The following is a 10,000-nucleotide window of genomic DNA, read 5'->3' as shown; positions in this document are numbered from 1 at the left end:
CGTTTGTGCTTATCTTGATTAGAACAATTAAATCGAAATTACTTTTGTCAAATGTAACGTTGAGGTGGTTAAGGAGAGGATCAAGAGTAACAGAGAGGAGGTTAAACTCTTGGTCACAAAATGGTACGTGACCGTGATCCGTAGGGGTGTCACTGAGTGCATTACTGGCAGTGGGTACCTTGTACGGGACACAGGGAGCTGTGTGCCTCTCGTGGAAGGGTTTGTTTGAGCTGAATAGAGCCGCCAGGCGTCAAGAAGGATTAAACCAATAAATGGATCAGATTTGGTGGAGATCACGCGAACCGTGTGGCGGGAACGAGGGAGCCCCCCCTTACGGAATCCAGAGGACATGAGGGTCATTCATACCTAACACTATACACATCCAACTAGGACTCGCTCGTAAGAGCCAACAGCGTCCAGCCCCCCCCCCCCCTTCACAGCCCACGCAGACTTAGCCCCCCTCTCTCCCCCCCCTTCCCCCGAGCGCAGCCCCCGCCCCCCCCCTCCCCCCGCCCCCTGGACCAAACCCCCATCCCATTTTCTTCGTCCACTTCGTTTAGCTACACGCTTCTGTTACACGGGGATTTGTTTTCCGTTGTTCAGCGGGTTTTAGAGTATTTTTCTTTTTTGTTTTTAATGTGTCGATGTAGGAGTAGTTTTGGTTTTGTTTTGTCCTCGTTTGATCCACAAATTCACTTTGCAATGGGGAGCTTCTCATTACTTCCCATGCTTGGATCTGAGGCGAGAGGGAGAGGGTGGGAGTGAGTAGATATCGCATGGAAATTAGACGTTGCCACTCTCACAAGTTTTTCTCCATTTTATTTCCCCTTTCCCCGGTCTTTTTGGGGATTATCCGAATTCTTGTATGCTATCCGTGGTTAAACATGGTTAGTAAGAGGGTTAAATTTGTGAGGTAGTCGGTTTCCAGAGGCGAATTTGGTGAGGAAATGATGTCATTCATTGTGGCGGTATCTGGCAACTCGTCGCCTCTACCAACACCGAGAGGTCTCGACTAGTTCAGTCAGTGACTGCTTAACCACCGAGGGCGAAGGAGGTGCGTTGTAATCCCTCGCTTGTACCTAATTGTGATCAAGTACCACTAGGGAAGGGAGTGAGGAATTCCGTGAGGTATATTCGGGGTTTAGTGTGACGGAAAACCACGTACGGTGCTTTAGTGTGTAGTGGATACCGGTGTAATTGAATGGTTGTAAGTGAGAGCATAGCTTTGTTGGATTCCGTTGCTCTTGCAAAGAGAAAGAGGAAAAGGAACACAATAAAAAGAAGAGGTGAGTATCTGATATCTTCCTGTATGATAACACAAAGCAAAATTGTATTTAAAACGGTTCTTTGGAAATGTCGGTTGAACGGTTGGGCTAGAGCGTTTGGAATCGAAGTTTGTCAACTTGGGGGAGTCTGTGTGGAGTAGAATGACCATTCTTTTCGTTAAAGGATCACTCCCGGCCGACCATTACGTAAGAGACGGTTGTGTAGGATGGAGTACTCTGCGGAGTGTTGGGCACAGGACTCCCTGGCACCCACAGGCTTTGACTAAGATTTTGGTTTCCAAACGTGAAACGATTCCGTCACAGTCTGAAACCGTTAGGCTTATGAACTTGGGCTACGCAGTCACTGTCTAGCCTTCCAAATCCAAGGCTATCAGAATGGATATATATGTGTGTGTATGCGCGTATATATATATATATATATATATATATATATATATATATATATATATATATATATATATATATAAATAAACACACCCAATGTACGTTTTATACTGATTTAACCAGCGTTTCTATCCATATGGGATCTTCTAAGTCGTCCAGTGTGCATGTACACATTACAAGCCCAATGGACGTAGCCGATACCTGGTGTACATGTACATTGTGCGAACTTTGTGGTCACTGCTAAAAATAGATTGTACAAATAAACATGAAGTTGTACAAAATTGTACACACAATCTCCGGAGATTTTTTATGAACAACGAATGAAGACGTGTACAAAATGTACAAATGAAGAATTGTGTAAATGATGTTTAATAAATAGTATATAGTGTCCAATGTATTAAGATAGGAACATAATGGAATTGTATAATTTTATTAGAATTAAAAATATAATATTACTAAAAGCATTACTTAGAATTGAATATCAACAGCTTGTTTGAAGTTTGTAAAAAATACATAGAAATTGCAATCAAAATATTAAAATAAGTATATATATATATATATATATATATATATATGTATATATATATATATATATACACATACAAAAACCTTCCATATCAAAATACTTCACATTCTTATGGAAAAAATCAAATAATTGAATAATAGTAGTAATAATAATAAAGTAAAGGAGGGAGTGGGTGAGGGTAGAGTGGGGGCTATGTATAATACCATCAGGGCTATATAACACGCTATAGAATATAGAATTTAGTTTATTTGCAATATAGCCACGTCGGCCTACATTATTTAGTTTGAATAAAATCACCTGGCGGTGAATGGGTGGGCACAACACAGGTCGCCTCCCCATGCTCGTATATTTTTTGTCTTTAGAGTCCAGGGCAGTGCTGGGTAGTGTTTATATATACATCATTGTCGTATTTCGGGCCAGTCAGAAGGCTGGCAGTGATTTTTGTCACAGTTTGCGAGAAATGTTTGCTGTGTTTGGCTCTGGGCCCATTTGTGTTTGCGTGTCTTTATGTATTTACCTAGTTGTATTATACGGGAAGGGAGCTATGCTCGTGGAGACCCGTCTTTGTATCCATGTGTGATTCACCATGGTCATGGATCACGTGTTGGACTCGTGCGTGCGTGTGTGTGTGCGCGCGCGCGTTTACCTGAACATTTGCCAAATTGTAACATACAGATTACGAGTTATGATCGTAGGGTTCCGCCAGGTGCTTTCATTGCACGCGTTCTGCATTCATAGAGAATATTGTAAATATATTTTTTTTAAATCAATATATTTTCAATTAAAAATAATCTCAATAACAAGTCGTCGGAAACTAATAACATTGGCGTTATTTAATTTCAAAATGAATAAAAATTATACCAGTGATAATTTATTTTTGAATATTTTTATTTGTGATTTGTTATTTTTTTTAAATAAATTGTCAGGAAGAGAAATCTGTTGATAGTGTCCTTTATTTATTTATTCTTTTATTTTTGCTTCTGTTTGTTTTTCTTTTTCGAATTTTTGAAATTCAAATTCCATAACGAACGTAACGGTTTTATTGTTGTTGCACCACCCACCCAACCACCTCCTCCGATCCTCAACTGAGAGCGAAGTTCAAGCCTCACAAATGACATTCTGAGTTATGTTAGGTCACTCAATTTAAACCTAAATTAGGTTAATCATCTCCTTGACCTCACAAAGGACGAAACTGGAGTCACGTTTTCGGTCGTGTCAATTCAATTAATTAAAAGAATAAATAGCGTTATTATCACCTGGCTCCTACGATATGTTGGTGAAAATTATTTTCTATAAAATATATATAGATGTATATATTTGTTAATATAGAGAAATTACGAGAGTGGTAAATGGAAATCGGTATTTACAGATTTTCTTTCGCAATATTGTAATGTTCATGCAAAACTGTGTGTGTGTGTGTGTGTGTGTGTGTGTGTGTGTGTGTGTGTGTATTTACCTAGTTGTATTATACAGGAAGGGAGCTATGTTCGAAGTGACAAGTGTGTGTGTGTGTGTATTGTAATGTTAATGCAAAACTGTGTGTGTATGTTTGTATTTGACGTTGCTACTGTATTATCGATTTCTGGTAGAACACAAACAAGTGACTCATGATTGCAAATGCCGATAAATAACATTTTTCTTCATTAGCAAAAGACACTCCCCCTCTCTCTCTCTCTCTCTCTCTCTCTCTCTCTCTCTCTCTCTCTCTCTCTCTCTCCCTCTCTCTCTCTCTCTCTCACACACACACACACACACACACACACACACACACACACACACACACACACACACACACACACACACACACACACACACACACACACCTTTAGTCCTCTTCTATTTGGAAACATGTTCGCGACGATGGACGTTATGAAAGCTGACATAGGAAGTAAATGAAGTTGTAAATGTTGTTGTTATTATTATTATTATTATTAATAATAATAATCATTTATTATGTTGTGTTTATTACCATGATTATCGTTATCAATTATTATTGTTATTGTTATTATGTACTCTTCATGTAACCTTGTTATGGACCGTTAGATCTCTTTGGTCGACATGCCTTAACCACTGAAGTATTCAAGACTTGAAACTCGGTAATGCCTAACCAATGTTGCAAAGGCCGTATGTGCAACATTAGTTGTGGTCGTTGTGCAATCGTCCAACACTCACCCTCCCACGAACTCCACGTTGAGGGGGGGAAGGGAGAAACCCCCTTTTTTTTTTTTTTTTTTTTTTTTAGGACCAGGTTTGGGTCGCCTCCCCGTTTGCCCAGGGCTGTCGAGAACCAACGCAACAAGCACGCAAGCAGGCCCCGGGGATCGAACTCGCGACCGCACACTCATGAATTCGACATTGTATCCACTTGGCAATCGCGCGTTCCCAATATTGTTATTATTATTTATTAATAGTTAGTTGTCGCAACAAAACTGGTACTTATTGGTAATAACAAACATTTTTTCATGCAATTGTGTTAACTATTGACCGCTGGGAACTTAGTTCTTGTAAAGGAATGATATATATATATATATATATATATATATATATATATATATATATATATATATATATAATAATTTTTTTTCCGAAACTATAAATTGGAAGTGTGTGATTAACCATAGTCTTGGGTCACGTGTTGGACTCGTGATCGACAGCTATTTCCCTTCTGGAAGAGAGCTCAGAGCTCATATATGACCGATCTATGGGTGTGTGTGATTTACCATGGTCTTGGATCACGTGTTGGACTCGTGAATGACAACTATTTCCCTTCCGGGAGAGAGCTCAGAGCTCATATATGACCGATCTATGGGTGTGTGATTTACCATGGTCTTGGATCACGTGTTGAACTCGTGAACGACAACTATTTCCCTTCCGGAAGAGAGCGCAGAGGTCATATATGACTGATCTATGTGTGTGTGTGTGTGTGTGTGTATCTATATCTGTATCTGTGTGTCTGTATATGTCTGTGTCTGTCTGATTATGTTCGTGTGTGTCTGTGCTTAAATTAAGTAGGCCTATGATATTAACAGTTTTGTTATTCGCCAGTTTTCCGATCCATTGTTGTGTAGGCGATTTTGTTTTGTATCATGTCGTCTGTCGTTTGTTTATACTGAACTAGGCTGACATTTTTTGTTTATATTTTCACTCCGTGTTTGTTCCATTAATGTAGAATTACTCGAATCTTAGTGAAATATTAGCTCTTCCATTATGAACTCAAGTGTTTGTTTATTAATTATTCAAGCGGCGGTAATTCATCACCAAGTTTATGAAATTTATGAAGTCGCCCGATACAAGAGGGGGAAAATGGCGACACTGCCCTGAATGTTAATTTGTGATTTTTTTTTTTTAATTATTTGTTTATTTTTTCGTGTGTGTGTGTGTGGTAAAGCCTGTCATTGATTTCCTGCCATAAGCTGCAAGTGTGTACTTTTAAAGGTGACAAAACAATTGAATATCGCTTTGATGGGTTTTGTGTTTGAATGTGACGTTGATAAGGACGTAAGAACGAAGGAGGCTGCGAGAGACCATGAGGCCTAGACTAGGCAGTTCCATGTTTTTTATAATCTGTCATCCACGTAATATTTTTGTTATTTGTTCAATAACAGTGATGACACAAAGGTACGCTATGTCAGACGAAAGAGCGATGCACATTTGTTATTGATTGTCGGGGGCGTTTATTTTTAGCTTCTAAGAATAGAGGGAAGATCTTCGTTTGTGTGTTGCCAATTCGCGGGAATTAAATTTGGCGTCGTGCCATCGCGAAATAGACCCGGAACAAATGTGTTGTTGTTATTATTTTTTATTTAATGAATTTGTTCGTTTGTTTATTTTTGTGGGTCATCATCATCGTCATCATCATCAGGATTATCATCGTCAGCATCATCATCGTCATCATCATTATCAACATCGTCAGCATCATCGTCAGCATCATCACCATCATCATCGTAATCATCAGCATCGTCAGGATCATCATCGTCATCATCACCATCACCATCAACTTCATCATCATTAACATCATCAGCATTATCGTCATCATTACCATCACTATCACCACAATCATTACCATCGACATCATCATCATCATCATCATCATCACCACAATCATCATCATCACCATCACCACAATCATCATCATCATCACCATCACCACAATCATCATCATCATCATCACGATCGTGATTTTTTTAATGACGTAGCTGCCGGAGAGGAAGTGGTGCATAGTAAACACGCTGCCCAGTGATAAAAAAAAAAAAAAAAAAAAAAAAAAAAAAAAATGACGTCATAGACACGTCATCAATTCGTCATCAACTGACAGATGACGGAAACTGTTCGGGTTGGTTGGTAGTCCGTGTCAGGAGTGAGTGGATGGATGTCATCACAAATTCGTCCTCTCCTCCTCTCCCCCCTCACTCCACCTCTTTTCTGTTCCCCCTACTCCCCATTCACCCCCTACCTCTCCCCAATTCCCCCTACCTCTCCCCCATTCCCCCTACTTCTCCCCCATTCCCCCTACTTCTCCCCCATTCCCCCTACTTCTCCCCCATTCCCCCTACTTCTCCCCCATTCCCCCTATTCTACCTCCCCCTTCTCCCCCTACCTCTCCCATTCTCCCCCTACCTCTCTCCCTCCCCATTCTTCCCCTACCTCTCCCCCATTCCCCCTTCTCCCCTCCCCCCTTCTCCCCCTCCCCATTCTCTCCCCCTCCCCTTCTCCCCCTCCCCTTCTCTCCCTCCCCTTCTCTCCCTCCCCTTCTCTCCCTCCCCTTCTCTCCCTCCCCCTTCTCTCCCTCCCCCTTCTCTCCCTCCCCCTTCTCTCCCTCCCCCTTCTCTCCCTCCCCCTTCTCTCCCTACCCCTTCTCCCCCTTCCCCTTCTCTCCCTCCCCCTTCTCTCCCTCCCCCTTCTCTCCCTCCCCCTTCTCTCCCTCCCCCTTCTCTCCCTCTCCCTCCCCCTTCTCTCCCTCCCCCTTCTCTCCCTCCCCCTCCCCTTCTCTTCCTCCCCCCTTCTCTTCCTCCCCCCCCCCTTCTCTTCCTCCCCCCTTCTCTTCCTCCCCCCCTTCCCTTCCTCCCCCCTTCTCTTCCTCCCCCCTTCTCTCTCCCTCCCCCTTCTCTCCCTCCCCCTTCTCTCCCTCCCCCCTTCTCTCCCTCCCCCCTTCTCTCCCTCTCCCTCCCCCCTTCTCTCCCTCTCCCCTTCTCTCCTTTCTCTCCCCTTCTCTCCTTTCTCTCCCTCTCCCTTCTCTCCCTCTCCCCTTCTCTCCCTCCCCCCTTCTCTCCCTCCCCCTTCTCTCCCTCCCCCCTTCTCTCCCTCCCCCTTCTCTCCCTCCCCCTTCTCTCCCTCCCCCTTCTCTCCCTCCCCCTTCTCTCCCTCCCCCTTCTCTCCCTCCCCCCTTCTCTCCCTCCCCCCTTCTCTCCCTCCCCCCTTCTCTCCCTCCCCCCTTCTCTCCCTCCCCATTCTCTCCTACCTCCCCATTTCTCCCCATTCTCCCCTACCTCTCCCCCTCTCTCCCGGGGATGACCCTCCGGCAAATACTGAACGAGAAAGCCAACTCGTCCGTATTGTGGGTGTACAGCCTGGGGGTGGAGGGGAGGGAGAAGGACCCAATTTTCGCGTTTTTTGGGGGGGCGCGAATTTTTAATCTACGCCAACATGGGTGTTGCATGGGTGTCAAGGTAGGCAAATGAGAGATTTGCAAACCTTTGTGACGATTGTAAACAGGTTGGGAGTCTTCAGGGAAGTTGCTAGAAGTAGGTCAACTTAGGCCTGTGTGTCTGTATGTATTTATATATGTGTATGTATGTATATATGTGTGTGTATGTATGTATTTGTGTGCATATGTATATGTATTTGCATTGTGTGTGTATATATGTATGTGTATTTACATTGTGTATGTATATATGTGTATGTATGTATGTGTGTGCATATGTTTATATGTATTTACATTGTGTGTGTATGTATATATGTGTATTTACATTGTGTGTGTATGTATGTATGTATGTGTATTTACATTGTGTGTGTATGTATATATGTATGTGTATTTACATTGTGTTAATAATCTGGGGATGGTTGGGGGAGGCAATATTAACAAACAGAAGCCTTAACATAATTGCAAACATGGAATTAATTGAGATTACGAACTTTTGAGAGAGTTGTTAAGGTGTTTTAGGGGAGTTTAAACGATGGAAAGGTGTTTAGGGAAATTCTTTAGCCTTTGATTTATTTTAGGGAATTTCTTTACCCTTTATTTTAGGGAAATTGTAAGCACGTAAGCCGTGTGTAAGATAATTGTAAAAAGTGTGGAAGTGTGTAGTGGATCAAGGGTTTTAACAAGGGTGATGCAAACAAGGTCATCATATTAAGACAACAGGGGCAGGACGCGTAGTAATGGATTTAAATTGGACAAATTTAGATTTAAGAAGGAAATAGGCAAGAATTGGTTTACTAATAGGGTGGTCAATGAATGGAATAGACTTAGTAACCATGTAGTGAGCGCTAAAACTATCAGTTGTTTTAAGAAACGGTTAGACAACTTTATGGATGGGGATGACAGGTGGTCATGGACATGGAACTACCTAGTGTAGGCCTTAGGGTCTTTTGCACTCTCCTTCATTCTTATGTTATAGGGGGTGTTAATCAACCTACATGTGTTAAGATGGGGGATGTAGATAGTCGTGTTTTTGTTGTTTTTGTTTTGTTGTTGTTTGTTGTTGTAGTACCTTAGATGAGCTGGCAAAGGTCCAAAACTTCCCCAAAGATTCCAAGTTAACCTAGACGTGTTTAGAGACGTCTAGAATGGAGTTGATTCAGATGTTGGACGAGGTTATATAAATTTAGTTAATCATTGTGCGAGATCTTCATTTCCACGATTGTTGTGAAAGTGGAGGGCGTGCTGCTTTTTACACACACAGCAGGATTTGTGTAAGCAAAGGCTGTGGCCGACCATTGTGTTGATACAGTAAACATTGAATGAATTTTTAATGGTTGTTTTCACAATGTCTGGCGGCCCAGTTGTGGAGTTGTTGGATAGGGGTCGCTCGTGCAGTTGATGGATAGAGGGCTATAGAGTCATCTTGCTCTCTCTCTGTCTCTCTCTCTCCATCCCTCCCTCCCTCCCTGTCTCCTCTCTCTCTCTCTCTCCCTCCCTGTCTCCTCTCTCTCTCTCTCTCTCTCTCTTTTTCTCATTCTCTCTCTCTCTTTTTTTCTTCTCTCTGTCTCTTTTTCTCATTCTCTCTCTCTCTCTCTCTCTCTCTCTCTCTCTCTCTCTCTTTCTCATTCTCTCTCTCTCTGTCTTTCTCTCTCTGTCTTCTCTCTCTGTCTTCTCTCTCTCGCTGTCTGTCTTCTCTCTCTCTCTCTCTCTGTCTCTGTCTTCTCTCTCTCTCTCTCTGTCTTCTCTCTCTCTCTCTGTCTTCTCTCTCTCTCTCTCTGTCTTCTCTCTTTCTCTCTGTTTTCTCTCTCTCTCCTCTCTCCTCTCTCTCTCCTCTCCTCTCCTCTTTACATTCGTATTCATGGATGCTCTCGTCTGCTCTTGCACACCCACTCTCGTTCTTGATCCTTTTAGCTTTCTCTCACTCTCTTTATCACTCATTCTCGCTGTTTCTCACCCTCTAGCTCTCTTTTGCACTCTCTCGCCCACCTTCACTCGCTCTCTTTCACTCTGACTCTTTCTCACTTTCACCCTTTCTCCCTCTCCCTCTCTTTCCTACTTTCACTACCTCTCGCTCTCTTTTGCACTCTCTCGCCCTCTTTCACTCTCGCTCTTTCTCACTTTCACTCTTTCACTCTCTCCTCTCTCTCTCCTCTCTCTCTCCTC

At 42.6% G+C, this 10,000-nt stretch overlaps 1 protein-coding gene across 11 annotated transcripts in view; it reads left to right on the top strand.

Annotated features, from left to right (window-relative positions):
* Window positions 1-1,017: 1,017 nt before the first annotated feature.
* The window catches only part of LOC143038370 (uncharacterized), a 163,199-nt gene continuing 154,216 nt past the window's right edge, over window positions 1,018-10,000 (top strand). For 6 of the 11 annotated variants that reach the window (XM_076207425.1, XM_076207422.1, XM_076207423.1 and 3 more), the window contains exon 1: window positions 1,019-1,286. The gene's annotated coding sequence lies outside the window, so the exon portion shown is untranslated. Of the gene's footprint in view, window positions 1,287-10,000 lie in introns of all 11 variants that reach the window. The other 5 variants (XM_076207426.1, XM_076207415.1, XM_076207416.1 and 2 more) reach the window with 2 other exon arrangements.

The sequence above is a fragment of the Oratosquilla oratoria genome, chromosome 24, assembly GCF_046742065.1.
Source record: "Oratosquilla oratoria isolate Oo_2021 chromosome 24, ASM4674206v1, whole genome shotgun sequence".
Taxonomy (NCBI): domain Eukaryota; kingdom Metazoa; phylum Arthropoda; class Malacostraca; order Stomatopoda; family Squillidae; genus Oratosquilla; species Oratosquilla oratoria.
The sequence above is the reverse complement of the archived record's forward strand: the minus strand, read 5'-3'. Positions and strand labels throughout refer to the sequence as shown.